Source organism: Aulonocara stuartgranti, assembly GCF_965226115.1.
Source record: "Aulonocara stuartgranti genome assembly, chromosome: 3".
NCBI classification, from domain to species: Eukaryota; Metazoa; Chordata; class Actinopteri; order Cichliformes; family Cichlidae; genus Aulonocara; species Aulonocara stuartgranti.
In genome coordinates, this window is record NC_138941.1 from 53124535 (window position 1) to 53139462 (window position 14928).

Here is a 14928-nt window from a genome sequence, read left to right on the forward strand (position 1 = left end):
GGGCCATTACAGAGCCCGCGGACAATCCCACTTAAAACCCACTTTTTAGCCTATGTGGTGCCCACATGGTACCCACAAAAACTTGAAAGATGGGGCCTAGGTGGGTTTCTGTGTACTTTGCCCAGTTGGGGTCCATCTAGTTCCCAGATTTTACCAATATAATACCGAGATGGGCTTATTAAATGGGGCCATTATGGAACCCGCGGACAATCCCACTTAAAACCCACTTTTTAGCCTATGTGGTGCCCACATGGTACCCACAAAAAACTTGAAAGATGGGGCCCAGGTGGGTTTCTGTGTACTTTGCCCAGTTGGGGCACATTTAGTTCCCAGATTTTACCAATATAACACCGAGATGGGCTTATAAAATGGGGCCATTATGGAACCTGCGGACAATCCCACTTAAAACCCACTTTTTTAGCCTATGTGGTGCCTACATGGTACCCACAAAAACTTGAAAGATGGGGCCCAGGTGGGTTTCTGTGTACTTTTCCCAGTTGGGGCCCATTTAGTTCCCAGATTTTCCTAACATAACACCTATATGGGCATTTAATATGGGGCCATTACGGAACCCGCGGACAATCCTATATGGGGCCCATTTTTCAGCCCATTTCCAAACCATATGGGCCCCACATATAAATGTTGGCTGGGTAATATATAGGCAGCACAGTGGGGCAGCACTGTTGCCTCACAGCAAGAAGGTCCTGAGTCAGGGGCGGAGCGTGGGGGTGGCTTACTGGGCTTAAGCCCGGGTCTTTTTGTCAGAAGCCCGGGGTCTTTTGGGGTGTAATTTTTTCATAGTTAGATGCTTGGCTGACAACTGTATAAAACAAAAAGTGCAAGCAATATTCGAAGCACATAGTGCACACTGTGGGAATTTACGACTGTGCGTGAATCCCCCCTGATATTGGTATGATCCGAGCTCAGACACTAAGCGACTGAGCGAGGGGGCGGGGCAGCTGCTGCCTGTCAGTGTTGGAGAAACGGAGCCAGCCATAAGGAGAGCTTAAGTTTGACCAGGTACCAAAGCAAATCATTCATACCGTACAAATAATGTAAATATGACGGTGCATCACGAAAGATTGATATCAAACTGATCACTTGACCAATATTATGTTACTTGCTGTTCAAGTGAATCAACAAATGGCGAAATGAAAAGCCGAACAAATGCTATTGTTTTTAGAGTCTTAGCTTACATGTGTTTATTTCATATTTTCAGTTCTTACCCTCCCCGACTAAATCGGTTTCAGTTATGTACTGAAATATAAGAATGGACATTAGAGGCTTCTTTCAAAGAAAAAACTCAGGTAAATGTTATTTTATATATTATGCTTTGTATGTTGTTCAGTATATTTCTATGCAAAACAAGAGGGATTTCAGTACACAGCAGGATATTCACATTTGTAACCAGATATTTACATACACTTTAGGGAGAAAACATAAAACATTTTTACTGTACAACATCAATTTAGAGTAAACTTTTGTTTTAGATAAATATTGAAACATCTTTTGAATTAGTTAAATGTCAGAATAAAGAGAGACAGAGCTGTCTATTTTTTATCACTTTGATCAAAATTAGGAGCACATGTACACTAAGTTTATTGTTAATTAATAAGAAAACTGCAGACGATTCCATTCTGAGCTGCAGAAGCTTCTGATAGGTTAGTAGAGTCCATGTGAGTAAATTGGTGGCACAGCTGTGGATGCATATAAGGCAAAACACTGTTTCTGTGACATGGGAAAATCAAGAGATGTCAACCAAAACACCAGGAAAAGAATTGTGGACCTCCATAGGTGTGGCTCAGTTTGAATACAATTTGGTGCCATTTGCAATTAAGAAATACAGATAGTTTCTCTCTTTACTCTTAAAGTTAACAAATATGTTTTTTATATTTATCAATCTAAAAAAATAAACATTTAGTCTGATTTGATGTTACAGTTAAAAAAGTGTTTGTGTTTTGATCTGAAGAGTGTGTAAATATCTGGTTTCAACTGTATATTTGATGATTGTCAGCACAAAGAGAGAGAGAGAGGAACAGAGAGGGAGATGGAGAATGAGGACAGAACAGAGGTGGAACAAGAGCAGGTGAGACACACATGTTAGTCAAATGGTTGTTTACCAAAAGTATCACCGTATCATAGGTCCTCATGTATCTCGTACCTAGTGTTTCTTTTTAGGTTTGCTATTTTTCAAATTCTACATTTAAGTTATGCAGGCTTTTTTGCGCAACAAGGCTAAATAATTATATAAACTTTTCTCAATCTAAATAGTGGACTTTTCTTAGAATTAAAAAAACAAGTGTAGTGCAGGTATATGATGATTTTTAGTACTACTATCATCTAGTTCTGATTCTGTAGTCCTGATTTTGAACTGTTGTAGTCCTGTTTTAATTCAGGATCAGTTCTGGGTCTGGTTGAATTGGGGTTTAGTCCTCGTGTCTTGATACAGCCCCGACTTTGTTCTGCCTTGCTGCTTAATTAAAAAACTAGTTTAAGGTGTCCTGCATATGTGATATATATTTTTCCCTCTGTGAAGTCATTCTTTTTTGAAACTCAAAACAGAGCCTATTAATCTTTCAGTCATTTCTAACACCCCCCCCCCCCCCCAAAAAAAAAAAAAAAAAAAAAATCCCACATGCGTACTACCCTTTAGGGCTAAGCCCCGGGTGTTTCAAATGTCTGGCTCCGCCTCTGTCCTGAGTTCAATTCCACCATCAGGTCATGGTTTTTCTGTGCATGTTTAAGTCATGTGTTTGCATGGGTTCTCTCTGGGCACTCCAGCTTCCTCCCACAGTCCAAATACATGCAGTTAGTGGGGATAGGTTAATTGGGAACACTAAATTGCCCATAGGTGTGAATGTGAGCACAAATGGTTGTCTCTGTCTTTCTGTTAGCCCTGCGACAGACTGGGGAACTGTCCAGGGTGTACCTTGCCTCTTGCCCTAAGACAGCTGGGATATGCTTCAGCACCCCCCGCGACCCTGAAAAGGATAAGCGGAAGCGAATGGATGGATGGACACTTTGGATTAGGGATGGACCGATCTGATATATAGTATCGGTCTGATCCTGACCTGAACTGCTGGGTCAGATATCGGGGAGAAATTAAAAAACTGTAAGCTGATCCTTTAACCCTTTGTGGTCCACACCAAGAAAAAAGCAATGGAAACATTTTTGTTTGCATTTCTTATTGATTTGTGTGAGTAATTACCACAATCAATATTTTTAAAAATATTGATCTCTATCAAAGGGTTGAGATGTCACTTAATTTCATTTAGTATGAAATGTCATGCAAATACAAATACATTAGATAATACAGTTGAGAAAATCAAATAAAGGGCCAAACTATAATTAAATTAATAACAACAACTATCCAGGGCATTGGATACAGTTTATTTCCAGCAGCATGCCAGTAAACATGTTTGTTCACTGGCATGCTGTTTTCATTCCATCAAAGGAAAGTAATATATGAAACAAGAAAATAATAGTTTTCTAATCTGCAAATGTGAAAAATGTGCTACAGCACAAAATACTCACATTCAGGCCACTTCCGATTTAATGCTACAGTGCAAAATCATTTTTGGTTTTTAAAAAACTAAAACATAAACAGTACAAATCAAGCACATCTGCTTGTGGTTTTGGTCGTTGGGGTCTTAGGGTGTAGCATTTATTCTGTGGTCTTGGAGAGCTGGATCATGGTTGTCCAACTCTAGATGCTGGCTTGTTAACTTGGTTCAGACACAGCCAGGTGGAAACCTTTTAAGAACCATCGGTTTCTGGTCCGGTAGGGCACAGTCCCTCTTGTAGACCAGTTATTCAAGTCAAGGATTTATCTGAACAGTGGAATATGCCATCTCCGTAACTTATAACTTGTCTTATACAGGTGTAATATCAGAAAGCTTAATTCCTCCCTTATGTTAATTATATACAGGGATGAGTGATGGGCATTGATCTTTGCATTGGACTGTTTGCTCCTCCGTTTCACCGATGAAAGACTCATGAACCCACAGCCGTTGTTTAGAAGGTTGACACATTTAGTGTCAAACCATTTTATTGCAAAATAAAATATCAGCCTGTAATAACAGGCTTCATGGCCCTTCTTCATCAGGTCTTTGTCTGCCATCAGGGGAGCTCCACCGGTGCAGTTTGGTCATACAGTACCAATGCACCTGACACCCAAGGAGGTGTGCAAGTTCTGGACCAAGCTGAAACTTGTGAAGAGCTGAGGTTCTTTTATGGGGTTGCATAGTGTTTTTTTTTTTTTTTAACTTTGGCCATTTAGAGGTAGCTTGGGTTCCTTTTCACTCAGTGGAGCATTGAAGAATGTAGACCCCCCTTGATACAGCAGCAAGTCGTGGATGATGCCAGATGAACTTGCTTGGCAGAACAATTTAAAGCCCCACTCATCTGGTTTGTTGGCAATATACTGGTGGAGAGTGCCAGCCCTGTTGGCTTCATATGAAACCATGACCTCAAACACACTGTGGTTGAAGGTGGATGGTATCATCAGTATCATGCCACAGAACCATGTGATTTTGAGCCATATATGTCATGGTCCCCGTGCCTGCCCAGCCGGCCTCACAAGGCTACACTTGTGTTTTTGCTTTCTCTCTCTCTCCCCTACCTCTCTGCCTGGGCGGAGCTCACAGCTGGCTCCCGCCCTTGGCTCACACAGCTGTTGGCGATCAGCTGATTACCCATCTACTATTTGAGGCTGGGTCACAGATCCTCTCATCGCTGGATGATTGCGCTACTGACGTTAGTCTTTCTTTCCAGCTCCCGTGGTCTTATACCTTTACGCCCTACCTTCGTGATTTGTGAGTGATTTCTCCCTTTCCTGTTCCATTTTATCTTCCCGGACCTGTGACCTCCTCGCGGTACGAATGTGTGTGAGTCGGTTGTGAGGACGTGAGCGAGCGTGAGAGAGAGCCTTCCCCTAATCCCCCGGAACCCTGAATTTTCCCCGTCACTGTATATATTATTGCACTGGTGTGTAAATAAATCGTGTTCTGAGACGTCAACCTGCTCTGCGCTTGAGTCCCTGCTTTCAGTTTGTGACAATATAATTGTTTAGTGTCCATATAGTACTTGTTAAACATGAAATTAAAATTTTTGACAACTTAGTAATATTAATTTACCAGCTACTGTAATTTGGTTAAAAGGTAATCAGTTGTGATATTTGTGATTTCCACGTGTTATTCTTCATTTTTACAATATTTACTAATATTAACTCAGAAAGTTACAAAAATGACTTACTGAGGAAATTATTTCAGCCTATTCTTGCTGTGCTAACACTTAATGTAATTTATCAATAGCAATGGATAAACAAAATGGGTCTAGTGGTCTGATTTTATGGCAAATAGTCAATTTTAATAACATTTAGGTTATGTTAGCATTAGCACCATAAAGGGACAAATAAACCACTTTGACCACTTTTTTAAAAAAATCATTAAACATTTAATTTCACTTTTTTAATGCTGTCAAGTGACATACATCTGTTTAGTGAGTCTTCTAACACTATCATATATCAAAAAAATTTGTCTTCCTGTCTTAGTTTCATCAAAAACACTCAAAATATGTTGGATGGTTTTTGGTTTCTGACTTCCTGGTTGGGAGAGGTATAAGAAGAGCCAACAGTTTCCATTCACAGTGCCTTCTGGTGGATATTTTTGGCATTACAGATGTAAACTAAATAATGTAGGTCGATAACCAATTGGTTCACAAAAGCACCTCACAAAATGTAACCCAGGAGGTGACATTAGTATGTCGGAGAAGTATGCGTCACATGATAGAGCGGCTGTGGTGTGTGAGACCTGTCGGCGGTCTGGAGTTACATCACACTGAAAGCATCTGGAGCCTTGCTAAGTGCTGCCAAACCGGCATTGCATCTCTGAGCAAGCTATCCCAGAGAAGTACAGCAAATGTGTAAGTTCATTTCTGAATGTTTGTAAAGCATTCCTATGTTAAGCTTAACAACTGATATATAACCGACGTGTGTAATAGAAGCAATAGTATCAAAAACATGAATTCAATAATTACAAGAATTACAAAACTGAAATCCTTGCAGCTCGAAAAAAAATGTCACCTGCTGAAAACGGGGTGAAGCTCACCAGACAGAACTGTCACATGATATTAAACAAAAGTTGTCAGCTGAGCTCTTTTAAATGGAGAATCATGAAGTATTTCATTTTAATTGGTAGAATCAAGGTACTTTTCATATTTTTGGTCACAGGAGCCTTTTTTGATACAAGCTTAAATGCTTCTGAAGCTTTATTTGGCCATCACCACTCCTCACAAGAATATAGGGCACGTTATTCATTCAGAGCCTGCAGGCCTACATAAACAGTTCCAATATTGTGACTTACATTTCTCTGTAAAATGCTTCACATGTACAAGCAGCAATCGACTGTGAATCAGACCAAGCCTCAAACTGAGAGACCATCAGCATGGCTGACCTGGTTGTAACTGATCCAATATCGCTGGTACAGTGCGTGACTTCTCCCTTGTAGGCGGGCTGTTAAATAACATGTCTACATCTGAAGAACAATACCTTTGAATTGATCTTATCTTATAATGAGTTTTACCCGCCTGAGAACTGAGTATTTTTGTTTTATTTTGTTCTCATTTTTACAAAGAAATGAATCTTTTATTTTTATATGTTGTCTTATTGAACTAGGAATAATCTTTTTTTGATATTTAGTCATTAACCATTAAATGACTTTATTAGTTGTAATCTTGCTCACTGATGTCATATATTTGTTGTTTTATTATAACCTGAGCCGAATAACTGAAACATAGTGAGCATTAGCGGAAAATATTCTGAGTTGTTACTAAAATTAATTTTACCTGTTACTACATCTGTGTCAAGTCAGTGTCTGTTTTCACACACTGAGTGACTGATGAGACTCTTGTGTGTCTGATATGTATTAATGTTAAACATTAACTGTGTATCTTTATAATATATACTGTGTGTATGATGGATTTGTACGTTTTCTCCTCACATGTTGATGAGTCATTATGCAGAGACATGAAAACCTGCAGATCCTGCAGTTTGGGGGAAATCAAATCCAACAATGACACACTTGTAATCATGCTCAAGTGTCAGTAAACGTGTCATAAATGTTTCCTGTGTTTTCTCTTTTGAGAGTGCTTCATCGATGTGATTTTTTTTTCACCTGAAAACCTAAAAATAATAAATGTATAAGCAATAAAGTGCACAAAATGCTCAATGTAGCAAATATTATGGGACTAGAGATGAAAGTTGCCTTATGGCTGACTCTGGCATATTTACATATGATACATTTACATGATATATTTATTAATATTTATTGTTTCTTTGAAAATAAATAAATAGAAATTTCAAATCATACAATTTAAAAGTTATATTAAAATTGATATTTCATTCTTTTATGAAGAAGAAGAAGATTTAATAAACAAAATAAATAAACAATTTGACAATTGATGGTTCATGTAAGCGGACAGCTAATGTTATCACACACAGGTCTGTTTTTGATGTTGTTCTTTTAAATGTTTCATGGATATACAAGAGCCCACCTTTTGTTTTATGGTTGATACATTTGGTCAGGTGCAACTCATCAACAATCAGTGAATCATTTAAAATGAATAAACTGTCTTTTTTTTTTCAGTAAGTAGCCTTTGAGCTACAGTGTGGTCCAAAGCTTGTGCCAGTTTGTAATTGCAGATAAATACTCCCTTCTTTTTGGGCAAGTCATTTTCAAACAGGAAGCTCTGAAAGCCCTTTGGAGCTTAACAGGATAATAACATTATACCTAATGATAATGAGAGCAGAGATTTCACTTTAAACACTCTCAGAGACGTTTTGACATGAAAACAGAGTTACAGATAAAATACTTTCTGCTGCTGTCTGCTCTTCTTTAGACTCACATTCTGCACACACAAACATCCACGGACGGATTACAGACACACTGACTGAGCATGAGAGAGACACAGTGCTCAATTTATATTACCAAGCAGAACAAACAGAAACAATTTGTAACATCTTTGTGGTTTTACACGAACAACCACAAAGTTGTTCCGACATCAGTCGTTCATGTCAACCAGCAGCTTCTTCCTCCTCTGAGTCATTCACACTGCTGCAGACAGTCACTTCGTTCAGAGCCTGAAAATAAGATCATGTCTGTAACAGAGCAAGAAAAAGTGAGCTTACAGCGCCACCATCTGGACAGACAGGCTCATTTCAGCTCTAACTGTAGCTGAGTGTTGATGTTCAAACTGCAGCATTTCTGTGAGATTCATTGAATGTTACTTTGTACATTTGGTGAAGCTGTTGCTGCTGTGATGCTCCTCCTCTATAACACTCATAAGTCAGTATATTACTGTGATATTTACACTGTTTGTACCTGTTCTATTTATTTCCTGTATTTAAACCTGTTCACACAGATGATTCCTGTGATGAGAAGCTGTTATCAAATGATTTATATAGTCTATGAACTTTTCTGTGACAGAACATGATTCAAACTAAATGAAATAAAACACTTTCTAACTCTGTAAACACAAATGTGAATCTATTATTTCCTACAGTGCTAAAGTTGAATCAATCTTTATTTATATGCAGAAAGAGTTTGTCCTGAATCTGATATGTTTACATTACATTACAGTTTTTTCTGAATGCTTAAACCCTAACTGTGATTCTTATAGCACAATTTCTAAAACTATTAATACTTACAGCAAAACCACTCACTGAGTTTGCAAAACTAAAAACACAAACACTGCTTTGCACTCAGTTTGCCATTTTGTAACACACACTTTGCAAACCTGTAGCTACAATCCACTGCACAGCACTCTTTTTGCAGAACTGTAAACACAACTCACTGCTTTACACTCAATTTCCAAATGATCAATGCACTCCTAGCAAAACTATACACATGTATGGCCATTATTTACACTATTTTGCCAACTGTCTGGCACACTTTCACATGTGAAAACTTTTTTAGATAATTAGTTCACTTTGCAATCAGCCTAAGCACTATAATACAGGTAAGCTGTGTGTGCGGAGTACAATGGAGGGAGCAGAAAGAGTGAGAAGTAGAGGAGGCCGAGGAAGAGGACGTGGAGGTGAAGAAGTAGGACGAAGAGGACGACAAGGACAAGGAGGAGCAAGAGGAAGACGAGGAGGGGGGAGAGGGGGGAGAGGAAGGGTAAGAAGAGTAAGAAATAGAATTGCTGATGACATCAGAGCTACAATAGTGGACCATGTAATCAACCGTGGAATGACCCTGAGGGTAGCTGGCCAACGGGTCCAGCCTAACTCGAGCCGCTACACTGTAGCAAGTACCATAAGGACATTTTGAAATGAGAATCGGTTAGTACAGTCACTTCGCACAAAGATTCGTAGCACTGCCATATGCCAATGAGAAACACACCAATACCATTGATGTAAAAATACTGAAATTGTTACTTTACAGAATTGCTAGATGACCAGATGCTGGGGGCAGAGGAAGCATGTTCACTGCAGACCAAGTAACCCATATAGTCATTATGGCGATTGCAAATAATCCTATACTTGGAAATAAACACTTGTGTTTGTTTTGATGTGTTTGAATAAACACCAGTACTTGAAGTTTGGATCCCTCTATGCTTATGGATCTATGACAGAAGTATGAGCTCAAACTGACATAGCCTACCTTGTGCACAGAGAAAGCAAAAGCCAGATGTGTTTTGTATTCATACCATCAGTGTGCAGTTGGCGCATTGTGTGCTTAGTAGATGATGGCTTGTGTGTACTGTTTGATATGGAAACACCATTTTTACGAAGGTGTGAAGAGTTAATCTAGCTGTGTTTGCTTTTGCAAGAGAACTACAATGTTTTGATGATTGGGTGACAGGTTTTCTTATTTGTGTGAAGAGTTTTGCAAAATAGTTACAAAAAATGTGCTTAAGCAATCAGAAAAAACTGTAACAGACGATTTAATCAAAAGAAGCAGCGCCCTCTGGCGTACACACATTCAGCTATAATGATGTATATACATAAACTTGTTTCTCTTATTGAGGCCGGTGTCTGACTGTAATGCATCCAGTCAGCTAAGCAGGAAAACGTCATGCTTCATTCATGAGGTCAAAGGTCAGTCAGCACAGCTAGAAGAAGGAAAATCTACAGTCTGACCTGATTCACTCATTACAGTGTATGCAAAACAAAGAGAATCACAACAACATAAGTCTTCTATATGAAACTTATATTATTTCACATTAATTTTTTTTGTTTCATAGAAAATACCAAATAAACAGAACCTGGAACAAAAATTAGAATCACTTGATTAAAAAAACCTTGGACATTACTTTGTGCTTAGTTTCATATTTAGTTCTGGGCTGTGACTGCCTGCAATACTCCACCTGAATGCCTCCTTTGAATACACACTTCTCAGTCTGTTTCCTTATGCTGAGCAACAACATGTTGTGTTGTGAATGACGTGTGCAGAGGGATCCAGCGGTAATTACAGTGTTTGTGATAAGCATTCAGAGGTTTTGGAGTGAGTCTGCCTTGATGTGCAACTGAGTTCCTCTTACAGAGAATAGATGTGCTGATGCTGAGTGACTGCTGTACTTGAGCCTGTTGAAACCATCATGCACCTGCTCCCATACACTGCACATCTAAACAAGTAAGTGTTTATTTGTTTATTCTGGTTTTCTTTGTTATGGATTCTAAGCAAACTGTGAATTGTCTCACCCACAACCTCCTCCAACTACCAAGTTTTTTTCCGCAACTGCTGAGGCCACAACACTTTGGCCCTCCCGTATCGGTCTGCTGCTTCAGACCAGCCAAAGCCTTCTTCTTTAGTTTGACAACCTCCCTCACCACCACAATAAAGAACAGGACAAAGCTCCTCTGAGGGTGATGGTGAGGATGAGGAGAGGTAAAGTTTCTTAAGCTTTAATCAGGCTCAACTTCCTTTTTTTGGCCAGCTTGTGAACCATTTTATTGCATGTTAGAAAAAAGCTTTTGGTTTTCTGTTTCTGTCAATAAAACATATTTCTACTGATCTCTTCTTCAAATGTTTATAATGCAGCGTAATAAGCATGTTCTCAGTGTTACAAAGCTAAGATTGCATATTGAAGCTTTTTTGCTACCATGCTAAATATATGTGAAATGCTAAATAGGTCAATAAAAATGGAAAACATAATGGACTTTTCCTGATCTCCAGTAATTAAAAATCTTAGTACACTTACAGACTTTTCATTATTTTTAAATGTGGTACATGAATGTTTCATTCAGTCAGATTTATGGATAAAGAAAGAAGTCAAGAATACATAGAAAGAAAGTAACTGGAAAAAATAAGCTCAGTTCATATATATTTATATGTGTGTGAAACAAATTATATAAGATCTTAAACTTGCCCAAAGAGAAAAAAAAAGCATCAGAACATTAGCATTTTCAGACTTGTGCTTTTTACAAAGCAGAGTAGACGTGATCCTGGTCCTTACTGCCTTTATGTTGGGAGGGTGGACCCCAGTTCTCGTATGTGCCAGACAACTGAAAATAAAACATCAACAACATAAAAGCTGAGGTTTCAAAAACATTATGCATTATCAGTTTCATGCTATTAAAAATGAGAAGTACAGCAGTTTTGCTTCAGAGCAAAATACTGACAGGGCTAAATGTGATTTCACATATTTAGATATGGTGAACTGATGCTTGTCTGGGAAAGAAAAAAAACATGCAAATACAGAAGAACCAACCTAATAACAATAACAATAAGAAGTACTAGAACAAAAAGAGAACATGTTTCTGTAACTTGGTCTGTTATTAATTAAAAAAAAATATTCATTTTTCACTACACTTCATTAAGAACATCACAGTGATTAAACAGTAGTCACTGAAACCTGTATAAACAGAAAGTAAACAAGTGACAGAAACTCACCTCCATGTTTTTGTTGCCTGCATTTTCTCTGATGTTCAGTGCAGTGTTCCTCCTTGTCTTATAAATGTAGAGGAGCAGGATGAAAACAGCCATCAGTAAAACACCAATCAGAGAGACACACACAACCAGACCCAAAGAGGAGTGAGGACAATCTGATGAAGACGTAGAAATCTTTGGAGTGAAACTCTGTCTCTGTGCTGTTGTTTTAGTTGTTGCTTGTGGTGTCGAAGTATGTGGATTTGAACCTGTGAACAATACACAAATTTAAAAAAAGAGTAGTGATACTTGAAAATAAAAACATTTGCCAAATACAAAATGCATCATTAACATTATAATGAAATCTTTAAAACAGATTAGATGGTCAGCCTCTCACTCAATCTCAGTGTCAATCCACATCACCTGATGAACTCAAACTCTTCAAAACATTAATTTGGAAACTTTTAGTGCACACTGAAAAAGTGAGGTTGGATGTTGGTGTGACAGATGGTTGTTTGGCACATGATTATATTATATTCTGCAGTGTATTGTACATTAACTGTAAAATTAGCAATCAACCGTAGCTTGACTATCACAAATAAAATGCTGTTCAGAATATAACACCATCATGCTTTTACACTAGAACTGATAACGGTCTGATTTTTTGAAATTCAGTTTGATTCATAATTTTCTCAAGCCACATTTGAGACACAGGTTTTGTCTGTCATTTGAACACAATGTCATCACCAACACAACTTGACTGTAACACTTTAATACATTTGGCCTCAGCTAGTGGCTATGATTTTATATGTATGTGAACAGACATTTTTGAAGAAACAGAGAAAATTTATAAGAACAACTACCTCCAACAAAAGATTTAACATAGAGATTGTTTTGCACTTTTGCCAAATGTTCATTCATACAATTATGAGTCACAAATCTTCTGCTCAGGTTTTACTGCAGGATACAGGCATCTCATTAGAACTTAAATAAATTAAGGTGTTATTCAAAATAACAAAAGAAAAGATAATAAAAAAAGACACTGAAAAGAGACAATAGCCCCGACCGTGACAGTGAGTAACAGGAGTCCTCAGTTTTTATGTTATTTTATCCTACTGAATGACAAAGCATGCTATTGTTTTTTTTTTAAATCACATATTTCTTACCATCCTACTTACCAATGACAACAAGACTGGTACTGTAGTATGAATCTGGAGACAAAGGGTTTCCATAACCACACCTGTACCCTCGCATGCAGTCCAAACGCAGATCCTGCTGTATATTCAATGCTGTATCTGCCACTCACAGATTTATCATTGCTTGTGTCAATGAGGATCTCCCCTTCATTCTTACACTCATTCTTACAAAAGAACTTTCTCTGCCCATACACAGTATAGGCACATCCCAATGTGACTGCTTCTCCCTCAGTTTCTGTGCGAGTAAAACCAGAGTTTTTATCCAGATCTGTGAAGCAGAAGAACATGAATTAGTCTGTACTTCCTGTAAGCTGTTGTGTCGCATTTCCTGTAGCATGTAAGCATGATTGATGATATTCTGATTTTTATATAAAATCAGTGAAAATCTCAGAAAACACTCACCTGACCCTGGGCAGGATCAGTGACTACTCTACAATAATATTAGCATATTTAAAGAAGCCATTCAAAATGTTACATTCACATAATGAAGATTTGGAAGTACAGAGGGCTGACCTTTCATCTGCTATATTTAAATTTTCCCATAATATCAAATGTTTAGCCACTGTTCAATTTTGGCAAACAGAGCAAACTTCTTACTTCTATTATTCTTGATCAGAGATGTTAACTTGGGAGGGTTTTGCTGTTAAAACCAAGACACATCTGATAATGTGATGCTTGTAGGTGCAAGTACTTAGGCTAAAACACATGGACAGAAACACACACATACTTTAGTATAAACTCACCATTTGAAACTCTGACCACAAAGTCTGAGTATGAATCCGGAGCAGAAGATTTTCCCAAACCACACCTGTACATTCCTGCGTCAGACTTGATCATGTGTGTGAAGGTCGCAGACACAATTCCTTTTCCTGAAGATCCATCTTTATAATTAATGCTGTATCTCCCACTCTGAGCTGTGCTTCCATCTGTTTTAATGAGGATATTTTCTGTTCGCTCACATTTTTCCTTACAGAAGAACTTTGTGCTTCCAGGTAAAGTTAAGTGGCAGTTAAGTGTAGCATTTCCTCCTTCAGCTGCAGAATATATGTTGAGCCTTGCCTTGACGAGCACAGCTGGATCTGTCAGATAAGAATAATAATAGTAAGATGAATATCAAATGCAAATATGTGCATTTTATAAAGTTCCCATAAAAAATAAAAATGAATAAAGAGCAGCATGAAAGAGACAATGAGGTAATCAGTCCTCACCTGACAAGAAAACAAAGAAGAGAAAATGGAGGATTTTCATTTTGGTTTTGATCCTGATGCAGAAAAGTTGTTAAACTTCAGAAGAACAGCGCCTGACACTTCACTCCGTCTGTGTCTGTCAGATTATAAGACAACTGTTTAGTCGCTTGTTCCCTTTTTTTCACTTCCTTATATTTGTTCAGTTACACACAAAACATGCTAATGAGGATAGTGATGCGATGATACAGTGTACATGTGTACAAACATCAACATCATTAATCTACCTGTACGCAGTTTGTTCATCATGAAACATCTTTGATGCTGTGATTGTGAATTAACAAATTTCAGATTAAATTTGACTTTGTGACCTTAAAATACTGCTGATGCAGCTTTATGATGAAAGGGAAACAGAAAGCAGATAAAAAAAAACTTTCATGCTTCTGGTAAATTAATTTTATTTATATACTTTCCAGAGTTTCACTATAACTTATAAAACTCCTCGTTTCATTTTGGGGTTTTTTGTTTGTTTATTTGTAACTGAAGTTATTCTTACTGAGTCCTAATCAATCCGAGGTTACAAATATCAGTGCAATATCACAGTTAGATTAGGAATATGCAGGGGCCATAAAACAACTTCCTAATCCTTGTTCAATCTGAGGAACTTGTTTACTTTGT

The 14928-nt window shown here is 37.9% G+C and overlaps 1 protein-coding gene and 2 long non-coding RNA genes across 3 annotated transcripts in view; 1 reads left to right on the forward strand and 2 right to left on the reverse strand.

The window, feature by feature from the left end:
- The window catches only part of LOC309702756 (uncharacterized protein), a 156707-nt gene that overhangs the window by 34998 nt on the left and 106781 nt on the right, over positions 1-14928 (forward strand). The gene's annotated exons all lie outside the window — the stretch shown is intronic.
- On the reverse strand, positions 9929-13120 carry LOC309702763. Its single transcript, XR_014275710.1, has 3 exons — positions 13049-13120; positions 11895-12139; positions 9929-11506 (listed from the first exon to the last, which is right to left on the reverse strand). It is a non-coding gene; the product is annotated as an uncharacterized lncRNA (long non-coding RNA).
- On the reverse strand, positions 13125-14669 carry LOC309702761. Its single transcript, XR_014275707.1, has 4 exons — positions 14538-14669; positions 14275-14389; positions 13810-14145; positions 13125-13334 (listed from the first exon to the last, which is right to left on the reverse strand). It is a non-coding gene; the product is annotated as an uncharacterized lncRNA (long non-coding RNA).